Here is a 15,685-nt window from a genome sequence, read left to right as displayed (position 1 = left end):
GTGGGGGCAGGGGCGTGGGGGCAGGGGGAGAGGCGAGGGCTGGGTACCTACAGAAGGGATTGTATGTGCTAAATAGAAAGCAACGAGGGTTGTTTGCTGTGGCTGCCTAACATCAGTCCCTGTGAAGGACCCAAACTCCACCTGAGCCACCCTCAGCCCTGCTCAGTGCCTCCTAGTCCCCTCTACATCATGACTTCCTGGTGTGGAATGCAGGGTAAGGGGTTGCTAAGTGCCAGAAAAGACTCAAGGTCCTGCCACGTGCACCCCGAAAGGAGCTATCAGCTGTCAATCCCCCCCTGCCCCCTACCTCCCAGCCCCCCCATACCCCCCCCCTTCCCCGCCATTGCAGCCCTGGCAGAGCAGGAAATGAGATGAACGGTGGCTAGGTTTTGTTTTTGTTTTTCTAGCTGGCTCTGGGCTCTCAGCAAGAAGTCCCTCCGACACTGTGAGTTGCTGGCAGCTTGGGGTAACTTAAGGTGAGCCAAGGCTCCAGGAAGACACCAATGTGTGATGGTAACCGCGTGCTCTGAAGGCAACACTGCAGGCAAGAAAACAGGAGCGGGTCTACGGTGAGGGCTCTGTCCTGCTGCTCAAGGCCAGGTTCCCACAGCGGACCATTATGCAGGCTTCCTCTTAGCTAAAATGAGAGTATACCACAGCCATTGGCTTTGGAGTCTTAGTCCTCAGGAGAATTCGGGGTAATTCCTTAATGATTCAATATAGAAAGAGTAGCCATGGGGCTCTCTATTTACTGAGCTTCAAGACTCAGTGCTAGACAGACAGTTCACAGCACGATGGACAGGTGATAGCTACCTGGACTAGAGGTGTGGCACCCCCTTCCCCCTAAAGCCTAGGTCAGGAGCCTGGAACACCAACCACATGCCTTCTGGTCTCAGAAGCCATCCCAGCCAAACCCTAAGGTTCCACCACAGGCCTGTCTTCTGTAAAGTCCACTTGGGGTGGATGAGGTGGCCATGTGACTGCCTTGTCCCCAGGATGGGATGTCTAACCTCTTTCCTGCATAGGGAGTAGTGGGGAGTTCTGAGTTCATGAGTGTGAGCATGTGCATGTGTTGTAGGCATGCACGCCTGTGTGTTCTGACGTGCCCACAGCATCAGCAGCACCAGGGTCGAGTTAGGTAATGTCCTGTTTGTAGCTAATGAGCAGGGGCAGGGCAGGCTGCTAATTAAGACTCACTCGCATCCATCCCCCGAGAAGAAAGCGCCTGGCCGTGTGGCTGGCATGGAAGACAATTAACCCCACTTGAGTTCAGAAGCTGATGTGAGCCGAGAGCTCATTTCCCCTCTGGAACCACTAATTAATGATTCTCTTCCTTCAGCACCCTGGCTGCCATCTCGGCTTCTTCAGCTGGCAGCCTCACTTGTCATTCTGCGCCGCTCCTGGCTGGCAGTGCAGAGGCAGACTTGGAAACATATCAGAGGAAGCGACCACCATGCCCCGGGATGCTGACATCTGTTTCTGTTCAGTTGCTTCTATTGCTCAGAAGCGTATCACAGCCTGATGGGTGTGAGGAGCCATCCTGCGAGATGTCAGCCAGCAGCCCAGAGGCGCTGAAAATAGAAATGACTATGGCTTATGCTTGGCAGGGCAAGGCATGTGGGTTTTAATGAGGAGACCCAGAACACGCTGGGTAAACGAGAGGCCTCTGCCTGCATGTGTGTGGACCTCAGGATGAGAGACAACGCTGGGGGCTTGTAATTACCTGCACCAACAGCTGCCTTCAGGGGACCTGGCTGTTTACAAATACAGTCTTTTTTTTTTTTTTAATGTGTGCTATTTCCAAATTGCTGCTCAGTTTCCTATGTACCTTTCTCTTTGTATCCATGGTTATGGCCTTGAGCTTTCTCAGGTTGATATGAAACAAAGCTTGCACGGGGTCCTGTCAGGGCTAGACTGTCTACGTCACAGAGTCCCTTGTACGGAACTAAACAAGTGACAGCTAACTGAAGGGAAGCACAGTGAGGCTGAGGACAAACAAAATGGAAAAGAAAAACAAGAGAATCAGCAAACCCCAAAGGTCTGTTTAGAGTAAAACAACCACAAAACCAATCAACTATTACCCAGACTGACAAACAGACGAGGAGACACAAATAACTAAAGAAATAAAGTATGAGCAAATGTGTTTATGCAAATGAAGGCTGAAGCAGGAAGAGCTCCAGATTGAGGCTAGCCTGGGCTACATACACAGCAAGACCCTACTTCACAGGAAAAAAAAAGGAAGGGAGGAAAGAGAGAAAGGGAGGGGCAGGGGAAGGAAGTCAGCATTCATTTTTATAAAAATAAGAACTGCTATGAACAATCCTATACCAGATAAATTGGATAAACCCAAGGGAAACAGGCAAATGCCCAGAAATGTGCAAAATCAAGATGAAACAGGGATTATAAATCCACAACATGTTTAGACATTGAATTAGTAACCAAGAATCCTCTAACAAAGAGAAGAGTGCAATAAGATGGTTTTGTTGGTGACTATTGCCTAACACGTGAAGAGTGAACACCAGGCCTAAATCACAGAGAGCCGTTCCTAACTCACCCATCCCATGAAGCAGCCAGTCCAAAACCAAACACAGATGTATACAGCTTTAAAAAAAATAAATAAAAGGAAAGGCCAAGAACATGTCTTAGTATGCTGCAAATCCTCAACAAAATTTAGCAAATCAGACTTGGCAGGCAGGGCCTTGGCCATAGCTCAGCAGGTGAGAACACCTGCCGTGCATGCAGAAGGACCTGGCTTGAGTCCCCAGAGCCACGGAGACAAGTCCTGCATGGCACCTGAGCTTCCCCATGCGCCCGTGGACGGTCTCAGACACAGATGCACATCAACAGCACCACAGGGATGGACTCAAAGGGTTAGTGTTTAAAAAAAAAAGAGGAGGAAGAGGAGGAAGAAAAGAAGAAGGAGAAGGAAGAGGAGAGGAGGAGGAGGAGAAGTTGAGAGACAGATGTGTTGGGGATGGCCAGGAGAGGTGGAGGGGGGATGGGGGATACGTATGATAAAAATACATTATAAAGCCGGGCGTGGTGGTGCACACCTTTAATCCTAGCACTCGGAGGCAGAGGCGGGCGGATCGGTGTGAGTTCGAGGCCAGCCTGGTCTACAAAGTGAGTCCAGGACAGCCAAGGCTACACAGAGAGACCCTGTCTCGAAAAAAAACAAAAAACAAAAAACAAAACCATTGTATACATGTATAAAATTCTTTTAAATTTAAAAAAACTTGAGACAGCTCCCTTTTTAAAACTGTTTTGCACGAGTGTACATGAACCTGCAACCCCAGCACTAGCTGAGGGAGGGGGTCAGGGAAGTGAGACAGGAACGTCACTGGGCTTGCTGGTCACCAGTCCAGCTCCAGCCTTAGTGACAGGCTCCTCCCAGGGGACTAAGAGTGATAGGACTCGTGTGGCTTCTGCAGAAGCACATTTGCACATGTGTACAGCACACACACACACAGACACACAGTAATGATGATGATGATAACCCACCAGTATACTAAAGGGAAAGAAAGTGTGCCAGGATCAAGTGCAACCTGTCCCTGGAAAGTCAGTCAGTATAATAGTATACTACCCATTAAAAAATGCAGGAAGAGGGCTGGAGAGATGGCTCAGAGGTTAAGGGCACAGACTGCTCCTCCAGAGGTCCTGAGTTCAATTCCCAGCAACTGTATGGTGGGTCCCAACCATCTATAATGAGATCTAGTGCCCTCTTCTAGCCTGCATGTGTACAAGCAGGCAGAGCACTGTATTCATAATAAATAAATAAATCTTTTTTTAAAAAGTTGGTTGATAAGCAGTTTTTAAAAATGCAGGACGAAAAAAAAAAAAATGCAGGACGAGAAACTCGTTACTATCTCAATAGATGCAGAAAGCCAGCCATCATCAGACTCAGTGGTGAGAGACTGAAACTGTTTCCATCTCGGACCAGCAATAAGACAAGGACACTGACCTCGGCTGCTTCTGTTCAACACTGCAGCTGAAATTTTAGTCAGAGAAATCAGGCAGAAAGAAATGAAAAACTCAAGGCACCAATTGAAAAGGACAAATCAGATGACTTCTGTTCACAGACAGCATAGTTTTATATCAAGAAATTCCTAAAGGTTCTACTCAAAAGAAGAAACCATTAAAGCTAAGAACCAAATTTAAGAAAATACAGGACACAGAACCAATACTCAAAAGTCAGTTGCATTTCTACAAATTCACAGTGAATATCTCTAAAAGGAAATTCAGAAGAGAGCTGACACCAGGACGGGACTTGGGTCAGCCATCACCAGGGAAGCAGCTGCTTGCAGAAGATATGACCTGACACAGACCTGCAGCTGCACAATGTGCAGACAGTGGGAGACTTTGGAGCAGTCGGTCCTAAATGAGATGTCTTCATCAAATTCCTCCCCTCATGGCTCAGGGGTCTGCAGGAAAAAGGAGGTGGAAATAGTCTAAGAACCAGAGATGATGGATAACTCTAAGGAAACAGTGTCTTCAAGGCACTTAGAGACCGAGACTGTGGCAGCACACACCAGACCTGCAGATCAAGCCAGATGGGGTCCCAGTGCCAAGCTGGAGGAGGGGACACAGGCTCCCACCCCTGACCAAGAAGCTATCTGCGGTTGATACCCACTGGCAAAGGAAAAATTAGTTTTCTCCAATGGAGTCTCCTGGGAATGGGGCCTACCCTGAGTAATCAATCAGTCAACACAAAATGAACTCAGTGGTATTTTGTGGACTTTTTGTCTCATTCTGCTTTGTTTGAATTTTTTTTTTTTTTTTTTTTTTTTTTTTTTTTTTGTCTTATTGGTCTTCGTTTATATGTTTTGGTTTCCATTTTTGTGTTTTGGGGAGGTTCTCTCTCTCTCTCTGGGGGGTGAGTTCTCTCTCTGTGTATGTGTGTGTTTCTTGTATTTTCTTTCAGAGAAAAAAAGACATGAAGTTGGGTGGTTGGGGAGATGGGACATAGTTGAGAAGAGCTGGGGAGAGTGAAAGCGTAACCAAAATGTATTATGAAAAAAGTTCAATAAAAAATAGAAAACAATTGCAGGGCTGAAGAGATGGCTCAGCAGTTAAAAGTGCTCGGTGCTCTTCTGGAGGACCTGAGTTTGGTTCCCAGCACCAAAGGCTGGTGGTGCACAACCACCTGTAACACCAATTCCCAGAGTTGGCACCCTCTCCTAGCCTCTGTTGGCACCTGTATTCAAATGCACATACCTACGTACAGGCACAAACCCACAGGTGAAAATACAGTAATAAAAAAGGCATAAGAAAGCCGGGCGTGGTGGTGCATGCCTTTAATCCCAGCACTCGGGAGGCAGAGGCAGGCGGATCGCTGTGAGTTCGAGGCCAGCCTGGTCTACAAAGTGAGTCCAGGATGGCCAAGGCTACACAGAGAAACCCTGTCTCAAAAAACCAAAAAAAAAAAGCATAAGATAAAAAAATCAGTTACATTTCTACAAACCCACAATAAAGATGCCAAAAAAGAAAATTAAGATTTTACTTTCAACATCATCAAAAAGAATAAAATACTTAGAATAAGTTTATCCAAGGAGGTGAAGACTCGTGCACTAAAAACTCCAAAATAATGTCAAATGGAATTAAAGAAACCATAAATAGATGGAAAGAAACCTTATGTTCATGGGTTATAAGATAAAAATGATTTTTAAATTACAATAGTCAAAACACTTTACAGTTAACATAGTCCCTGAAAAATCCTTACAGTATTTTTTCTCTCTCTCTTTCCTCCTTCCTCCCTCTGTCCCTCCCCTCTCTTCCTCCTCTTCTTTTTGCTTTATTGTTGTTTAGAAATAGGAATCTAGGGGCTGGAGAGATGGCTCAGTGGTTAAGAGCACCATCTGCTCTTCCAGAGGTCCTGAGTTCAATTCCTAGCAACCATATGGTGGCTCACAACCATCTATAATGTGATCTGATGTCTTCTTCAACAGATAAACCAATGATATACAATAAATAAATTAAAAAAAAAAAGAAATAGGAATCTATAAGGACTATGAACAAGAACGCTGAGAAAGAAAACAAGATCATTTATATATACATTTCCTGACTTTAATGTATCTATAAAGCTGTGGTTATCACAGTGGCATGGAACTAACACACAGACAGACACACCAGCCGAGCAGGTGAGGGAGGCTGGAGGTGGATAGAGTCAGGTGATCTTTGTCAGGAGTTCCAACACAGAATAGAACTTGTTTCTTCAGCAAATGATGTGTGCAAGAAAATGAAGGAGCCCTGCCCCCTACTTTACACCATATAAAAACTCAGGATGGATGAAGAACTAAAACTTTAAAACCCGTGAAAGAGTGATACTACAGCTAACAAATGGCGGAACCGGAAGAATCTGGATCAGGCTCGGGTCCGGAGTCCTAAGATGTTACTGTTGGGCTAAATGTTGAGAAGTCAAGACAGGGGGAAAAATGTGGTTAAGAACTCCATAGCCTGGGGCTGGGGAGATGACGGCCAAGTGTGCAGTGACAAATGTGAAGACCTGTGTTCAGGTGCCCAGCACCCACACACAACGCTGGACACGGCAACACACTTGTGGAAGCCCAGTGCTGTGGTGAGGTGGACGTGAATGTATCCTCGGAGCTCATTGGTCGGCCGCCTAGCTGAATCAATGAGCTCCAGGTTTGGTAAGAGACCTTGTCTCAAAAACAAGGTAGCAGACTCTGAGTCCAGTTAATTTGGTACATAGTATTTGTTATTTCCAATTTCTTAATAATAAAGCTAATTTTAAAAATTAAAATGAGGAAAATACCTGATGTTGACCTTTGATCTCCACACACATTCCGTGAGAATGTACAAACACACTGTACATAACACACACAAAAGGACATATAGCCTATGAGTAGGGGAAAGTGCTTGGTTCAGCAGTAGAGCATGCTTGGAGCGCTGAGAGCTCCAAGGGCATGCAGAGTATAGCCAGTCTAGAGAGAGAGCAGTGGGGGTTGGTGTGTGCCCTGGGGCTCTGGCCCAGGACCACAAAGCCTGACTGCACTACAGAACACCCCCCCACCCACTGTTTCCTGATTTGAAGCCAAGAATTCCCTTCAAAAGAAGAAGGGGGTGAGGTGAAGAAAGAGGAGAGAGAAGGAGGGAGGGAGAAAGAAGGAGGGAGGAAGAGAGAAGGAGGGAGGGAGAGAGAGGGAGGGAGGGAGGGAGGGAGAGGGAGAGAGACAGAGATTGATTCATTTACTACCCCTAGTAGGAAAAGAATTTCAAGAAGAAAACTAACATAATCTTAGGGTAGTTCCAGTGTGGTTGACCCCTGAGTCTTTATAAAACTAGCACCCTCGGTGTCCACGGCTGCAAGGCCCCTGACTGCATCTTCACCACAAATGCACGCATGCACTTACACTTGCAATTCACATACCTACTTCAGCATAAAGTCAAGCAGTATGTGGGTTTAGGACACTGTGTGCCAAGCCGTGACAGTCCAAAGCTCTTCAGGGCAGCAGTTTGAGCCAAGGCTGTGTGTGTGTGTAGCAGCGAACCGAAGCATTCAAGAAACCCATCATATGTATTTTTAAGAGAAAGTTATCCAGAAAATCCTGGTTGTGGTGTCTGCATTTTACTGGGTGGAACTCCGATAGAGATGGAGCCCGATGTGAGGGAGCGATTAAACATGCATTTAGGAAGGGCTAGTCACCCTAGCTAAAATGAATCATTTGGCTTCATTCAACCTAAGTCCATTATCTCGTAATATCAGCAAAGAAAGCTCTAATTTTCTGTTGCTATAACAAAATGCCTAAGGCTGGAGAGTTTATAAAGGAAAGAGTTTTATTTAGCTCACAGCTTTGGAGGTCCAAGGGACGGTGCCACTACCTCATTTCTGGTAAGGCCTTTCTCAGCACATCCCAGCAATGGGAGTATGTGCAACAGGAAGGCAAGAAGACATGGGAGGATTCAGGGAAGGTCAGGCTCACAACACAGTAGCACAGGATTCCGTGAGACCAGCATCAATCCCTCTGGAGGCATGCTCCTGGGATCTTGTCACTTTCACTAGGCCACACCTCTCAAGGCTCCACTACCTCAGTGATGCATTGAGGACCAAGCTTCTGAGCACAGGCTCTCAGAGGATGCACTCAGGCTGTAGCTAAGGCCGGCATTGAAAGCCTCTACCTATTCAAAAACCACTTTAACATGCGACCTTGTGTGCCGATGCTGTTTTGTGTGCCTTCTACTCTTAAGATAGAAACAGCCACTCTTCCTGTTTCGTTGTAGACAGAAACTTAATCTATTCCAACCACAGCTGGCAAAGGGTTACAGATAGAGAAAAGCCAGCTCTTCAGGGTCAGCTCTGAACAAGACAGATGGTAAAGTGACTTTCTTTTCTTCTTTATAACAGAAATGAATTGTAAATGAAAGCATTTTTTTTTTTTTTCTAAACAGGTTTCTCTGTGTAGCCTTGGATGTCCTAGACTCTCTTTGTAGACCAGGCTGGCCTTGAACTCACAGAGATCTGCCTGCCTCTGCTTACCTGAGTGTTGGGATTACAGGTGTGAGTCGCTGCAGCTGGCTGTAAATGAAATTTTTTATTAGGTATTAAAATAATAAGGTGGAATTGGTGAGAAAAAGGTATTAACAGAACATATCTCAAAATACATGAAGATGTCAAGGAAAATATTACTTGGAGTGTCAGCCAGGTGATGGTTCATCATGCAGCTTAAAACAGGACAAAATATTCCAATATTCATGCCAAACATAAAAGAAAAATCTAATATGTTTGCTGCCAAAAAGGTGACATATTCATATTTGGCTCATCATGAGATATTCACAGGTCTCAACATAAAAGCAAAACTATTCTATCTACTTGAGAATCATTTATTGTAGCTTTTGCTCATTAACCGGCTTCACAGTGCAGGCTGGAGGTGCCCTTGGAGGTGGAGTGGCCGCCAAGATCCAGGACCCTGCAGAGGGCAGTTGGTAAATACCAATTACAATGAGAAAGAGACTGGGCAGTGACTAGAGAGACGGACTGGGTACTTTAATAGTCTGATTACAGAAGCCAGAAAAGGTTTACCACAGGAAAACACCTACTGGTATCCACTTTTTAGTAACGTTTGCGTTACTGTGACATATGGCAAGGAGACTGTGGTGTTTAAATTATGATGTGAATTCCTCAATTTTAGTTTACCTAGGTTTAAAATATTTTGGTTAAAATACTCTTACAATTTCTCATAGCTAGTTTGCATACAGCTTTTGATTCTACCAGGAGGGCCCTGGGGCACCCACTGCATCACTGAGGTGCAGGCTGCACTGTGAGGCACCTTAACTGCTTCACCCCTGCACCAGCACTCATACCCCCTCCACAGCCTGGGATAGAACTGCTGACCTACAAGTATTTTTTGAAAGAATGAGTGAATTTTCTATAGAAGATGCCATTTAGAACTTGAAAATAACGTTATCCTCTGAGCACAAAACTACACAGGAAAAAAGAAAGGCATCAGCCAGCTATAAACGTAACAGTGACTATGATGCCTGGATGTGTGCAGGTGTGTGCCGGTGGGGAGCTTTGGGACTAAGTAACAATCGAGACAGGGACAGGCTGGCATGGAGTCACGGCGAAAACATGGCTACAGTCAAGAAGACAGACTCTTGGTTTCCACGTTTCTGAGAAAAGACACACAGTGAAATGGGGACCTATGAAGTGTAGAATAAAACATTAAGACTTAATTTTTCTAGTTTTCTTATACTTAAATGTAAAAAAGAGCTTCATGGGGTGAGTTTTTCCTGTTTAGATAAGTAAACAGAAGGACAGACATGAGTGGGTCTGGCTGGTAAGCGAGGGATGGGTAGATGGCTATGCTAATGAGATGGACGGGGTGGGGGGGATGGGTAGATGGCTATGCTAATGAGATGGACAGGGCTGGGGGGGATGGGTAGATGGCTATGCTAATGAGATGGACGGGGTGGGGGGATGGGTAGGTGGCTATGCTAATGAGATGGACAGGGCTGGGGGGGGATGGGTAGATGGCTATGCTAATGAGATGGAGGAGGGGGATGGATCCGTGCACAAGTGAGTGAATGGATTCGTGAATGTGTGGATGAGTGAAAGGATGGGTAGATAGATGAGTAAATGCATGGATTTGTGGGACAAATAGGTGAGTAAGTAAATGGGAAATGGCTCGGTGGGCAGGTGAGCAGGGGGATGAATGCACGCGTGTGTGAACGCATGCGTGTGTGAATGAGTAAATGGGTGGTGGAAACAGAGAAGAACTTAGATATGGACAAAAGATTCAATAAACAGTTTATTCATGATGAGAGTGGGGCGCACATTTTTAATCCCAGCACTCGGGAGGCAGAGGCAGGCGGATCTCTGTGAGTTCGAGGCCAGCCTGGTCTAGAAAGTGAGTCTAGGACAGCCAAGGCTACACAAAAAAACCCTGTCTCAAAACAAAATTTATTCGTACGTTAAAGAATTCATTTATGCGAGCCCAGTAAGGTGTAGAAAAGAGAATCATTAAATTGGAAAGACAGGGAGACCCTGGCCACCAAAATGGTACGTCTGCTGAAGGACAAAAATGTGTCACCCAGTCTTACCATGCCTCTGTTCAGTCAACAAACACTGGGCTTGACGACTGGCTAGTTCTCAGATGAGATGTCAAGACCCTGAGTGTTTATATTTGTTGAGACACAGTATGACTTAGCTGTGATTAAAAACACAAAAATGGCTGAGCATAGTGGCACGCACCTCTAATCCCAACACTCTAGAGGCAAATGGCTCTCTGTGAGTTCAAGGCCAGCCTGGTCTACACAGTTTCCAAGATACCTTGTCTTGGAAACAAAATAAAACAAAACAAAAAACAGCAATAGCCACCAGGCATGGTGGCGCACACCTTTAATCCCAATACTTAGGAGGAGGCGGAGGCAGACACAGGTGGATCTCTGTGAGTTCGAGGCCAGCCTAGTCTACAAATGGAGTCCAGGACAGCCAAGGCTAGCTACTAAAAAAAAAAAAAAAAAAAATCAAAAAGAAAAGAAAAAGGAAAACAAAAAACAAAACCAGACAATAACCCACAAAATGAAGCAGTAGCGTAAACAACACATAACCATCCTACCTTGTGCTCCCCGTGGACAGATGTGGTGGGCCTGCCCCTCAGTGCTCCCCGTGGACAGATGTGGTGGGCCTGCTCCTCAGTGCTCCCCGTGGACAGATGTGGTGGGCCTGCTCCTCAGTGCTCTCCGTGGACAGATGTGGTGGGCCTGCTCCTCAGTGCTCCCCGTGGACAGATGTGGTGGGCCTGCTCCTCAGTGCTCCCCGTGGACAGATGTGGTGGGCCTGCTCCTCAGTGCTCTCCGTGGACAGATGTGGTGGGCCTGCTCCTCAGTGCTCTCCGTGGACAGATGTGGTGGGCCTGCTCCTCAGTGCTCCCCGTGGACAGATGTGGTGGGCCTGCTCCTCAGTGCTCCCCGTGGACAGATGTGGTGGGCCTGCTCCACAGTGCTCTCCGTGGACAGTTCCTGAGCAGTTCAGGGCAGCGTAGGCATGGCTACAGGGAAAGCGACTCTGAAACTGCTGTGGCTTTGTAGAAATTAAGTTTCTATTCTCCCTGCTCCTGTGCCACTGTGGGTCAGAGTGTGTGCCACTGAGCATATTCAGTGTCAACCCAGGAATCCACCCAGAGGCTGCAGCTATAGCTCAGCTGGTGGAGTATTTACCTAGCCTGCACAGTGAGGTGGGTTTAAGGCCCAGAACCACGTCAACCAGGCAATACACACTGCAACTTTAGAACGCAGGAGGATAAAAAGTTCAAGACTACACCTGGGTTCACAAGAGCTCGTCTTTTTTTAAATTTTTCTTTTCTTTCTTTCTTTCTTTCTTTCTTTTTTTTTTTTTTTTTTTTTTTTGAGACAGGGTCTCTCTGTGTTAGTCTTGGCTGTCTTGAACTCACTTTTGTAGACCAGGCTGGCTTCAAACTCACAGCAATCCGCTTGCCTTTGCTTCCCAAGTGCTGGGATTAACGCCCAGCTAAGAGAGCTCGTCTTAAGGAAAAAAAAAAAATCTGCAATCTGCTTCCTTTCTTTCAAGCACTTTTGGGCTGCTGATCCACAGGCAGAGCCATACATGCCTGTTCCTGAGGTCCATGTTCCTCATACTGAAAGGACGGTCCTGGACTATCAAGAGCTAGGGGGTACGAGCACCAGTGAAGGGACCCAGGTGTCAGCAGCTGACTCCAGACTTCAGGCCTGTGACATGACCATCATCAGCTTTCCTCCGCAGCACAGCAGAGAGCAGACTTCCTCAGAACCCTGGATGCCGAGGAAGCATCCAGCGCAGCAGCAAGCAGAGTGTCCGTGCTAGCCTCGCTCTCCATGCACCTGGGCACAGCATGCGCCGATGGTTTGAGGCCAGCAGTAGTTGACTTGCCCTGCACCTGCATCCCACCTGTGTCAGACAGGTGCAAAGGCTGAGCGGTCCTGTTCTGCTCCAGCCCAGAATCTTCACGTGTCAGGTCCACATGATCCCGCCCATGCTAGGAGAGGGAGGGGGTTCCCAAATGTTTGGGAAACTGTGTGGTCCATGTCTGATGTAGCAGTATAGCTCTCAAGGCCCAGAACTCAGGATGTGTCCTCTGATCCTCAAGATGGCCCTTGTAACTGTACAGCTGTGTCTTCGTGTGGGACGTGCTACAGGAGTCGGTAAGACACACAGGACCTTGAGGAGCCCCTGAGCACAGCAGTCCCCAGTCACATGTCCCCTACTTCAGCACTTCTGACTTAGCATCTCTGATTAGTTTGCTTGCCAAGGAATGGGGAGATGGAGAGAGCTATTGCCAGTCCAGCACAATGAAATAAAAACGAAACATTATCAGAAACCTCCAAATCAGAACTACACTGAAGATACAAAAGGCGCACGGCACCCTGTCACCCTGTCCTTCGACTGTCACCAATAATCTAGTGTTCTGTGGAAATTATAGGGCTGGCCGTTCTCAGTAACTGTGTCATTTGCACGGGGGAAAGCCAGAGCTGGCACAAACTCCATTTTACCAGTTGAGTTTTCAGATGCACCTAAAATAAACTAAGGCAAGAAAGACTTCAAGGCGCTGAGAACACAAGCTGGAAAAAGATGGCCCATAAAGAGGAAACACCTGGCCCTGGCAGCCAAGCTCTCGGGCGCAGTGGGTGCTGAGACTCCACACGAGGGGCCCAAGACATTTCTCTGTCACGCCGAGACACCTCTAGCTGCCTAGGGCTGGGGCAGAACTCAGGTGTGGTGGCTCAGATGGCTCCAGTAGGCCCACATGTCTGAATCTTGGTCCCCACTTGGTGGATTGTTCAGGAAGGAACAGGGGCTGCAGCCTTGCTAGAAGAGGTGTGCTACCGGGCCTGAGGCCTCAAAAGCCCATGCTAGGCCGTCTTGCTCTGCCTCCTGCCTGGTGATCACAGTTTAAGCTGCTACCGCTCCCAGTACCACCCCAGCCCCCCTGCCACCACGCTCCCTGCCATGACAGTCATGGACTCACCCTCTGAAACTGTCAGCGAGCCCTCCTCAATAGATGCTTTCTCATCCCGGTGGTGGCGTACACCTACACACCTTTAATCCCAGCACTCAGGAGGCAGAGGCAGGTGGATCTCTAGGAGTTCGAGGCCAGCCTGGTCTACAAAATGAGTCCAGCACAGCCAGGGATTGTTACACAGAAAGACCCTGTCTTGGGGTGGGGTGGGGGAGGGAAGCTTCTTTTCTAAGATGTCTTGGTTATAGTCTCTTCACAGCAACAGAACAGTAACTGAGACACAGGAATCTCACCCAGTAACAAAGACCACAGGCAGCACTGATTAGGGTGACACACTTCCTGAGACCTCTTGTCACAGATTGCACTATTAACTTCTGACTTTTGAGAACAACTTCAGTGTCCCCAGAGACACCCACCAAACCCAGCCCCCAAGCTAGGCAAAGAGGCCAGCGCCTCACACACCCTGTACTTCTGCACGAGGGTAAGACTGGCCACCTGCAGTCACTACTGCCTGTCCCTGAACAGCAGTGTCCCACTTTGCAGACAAAACTTGCACATATTCCTATGTGAACTATCTGGTAATGACTGCCTTAAGCTAGCTGCAGTCCTCTCAGAGCTACGCAGCACTGGTTCTCGCTCGTCTTCCACGGTGATGGCTCTCAGGGTATGGCTTGTGGCTTTTGGTTCAGTGATGCTTGGAGAGAAAGGGGGCTGGCTGCTTTTCTTCTGGGATCCAATCCGGATTCAAAACTATTGCTGGTTATACATATCCCAGTCTCAAACAGTTGTATGTACCACCTTTTTTTCCTTTTTTTTTTTTGTGTGTGTGTGTGGGGGGGGGGTTGGTTTCGAGACAGGGTTTCTATATGTTATCTTGGCCATCCTGGACTTGCTTTGTAGACCTGGCTGGCCTTGAGCTCATAGCGACCCGCCTGCCTCTGCCTCCTGAGTCCTGGGATTAAAGGCTTGCACCACCACGCCTGGCTCATAACCACCTTTTTCTTTCTTTTGTGTTCCAAGTTCTGGTTTTATCTGATTATTTCTTTCTGATGTCACGTGTTCTATTCCTCCATCTGTCCCACTCTTGTATAATGTTTAGGGCAGCATTTAATAAAAATACTGCTAGAGGGGCTGGGGCTGTCAGGAGGTAGGCGGCCTTTCACAGAACCCTGGGCTCAAGCCCTAGCACTAACATCACAAAAACTGTATATGGTGGCACAGGCCTGTGATGGACAATCAGGAGTTCAAGGTCAGCCTCAGCTACAAACAAGCTTGAGGCCTCACTCACCTACCTTCACTGTCCTAGCACATGGTTTGCTTGTTTGTTTGTTTGTTTTGGGTTTTTCAAGACAAGGTTTCTCTGTGTAGCCTTGGCTGTCCTGGACTCACTTTGTAGACCAGGCTGGCTTCGAACTCACAGCGATCCGCCTGCCTCTGCCTCCCGAGTGCTGGGATTAAAGGCGTGCGCCACCACGCCCGGCTCTAGCACATGTTCTTGGTATTGTCTGGATTTTACGACGCTCCACAGCTGCCTCCTTCTGCTGTCCCTGTACCAAGACAATCCTGATTCCAAAGACATGTTAAACTACATGAGGCAGCACAAGACTCCAGGGCCTGACAATAGCCAGGCAGCTGAGGCAGCCGTGGCCAGACCAAAGTTCTCCCAGGTGGATTCTGTTTTGGTTTGTTTGAGACAGGTCAGCTTCTTGCAAAGCAAACCAGGTGGGCCTTGAACTCCACGTCTTTCTTTCTGCCTGTCTTGCAAGTGCTGGGAATGCAGGTGTGTTCACTATGCCCAAAGAGCCAGTTTATCTTTAAGAGGGAAAGAATCCCTGCAGACACGCATGGCGTTGGGATGCACAGAGGCTGTGAGTGATTAGGGCTTGACTAAAGGAGCCTGAGACAACACTGTGGGGAATGTATCATGGGAGACCTGCACGACACATGGCTCAAGCCATGACAGGCGGTTCAAAGAGCAGAAATCCAAAGCTTGAGAGGAGCTTGCCCAAAGGTGGCTAGTGACCTAACGGGAGTCGAAGAGATGGGGAATCAGAGTATCAGGATTTCAGGGATGAGGAGAGGAAAAAAGCCTATGCTGCAGGGACCTTAGAAAAGAGAGTGCAAACCTGAGGCAGTCCTATATGAAGAGGCCAGAGAGGAAAACTGAGGACCCCCCACAAGGCTGGGATGCACACAAAGAGGGGACTTCTACT

The sequence above is a fragment of the Acomys russatus genome, chromosome 26 (assembly GCF_903995435.1).
Source record: "Acomys russatus chromosome 26, mAcoRus1.1, whole genome shotgun sequence".
Taxonomy (NCBI): Eukaryota; Metazoa; Chordata; class Mammalia; order Rodentia; family Muridae; genus Acomys; species Acomys russatus.
Note: the sequence above shows the minus strand (reverse complement) of the source record.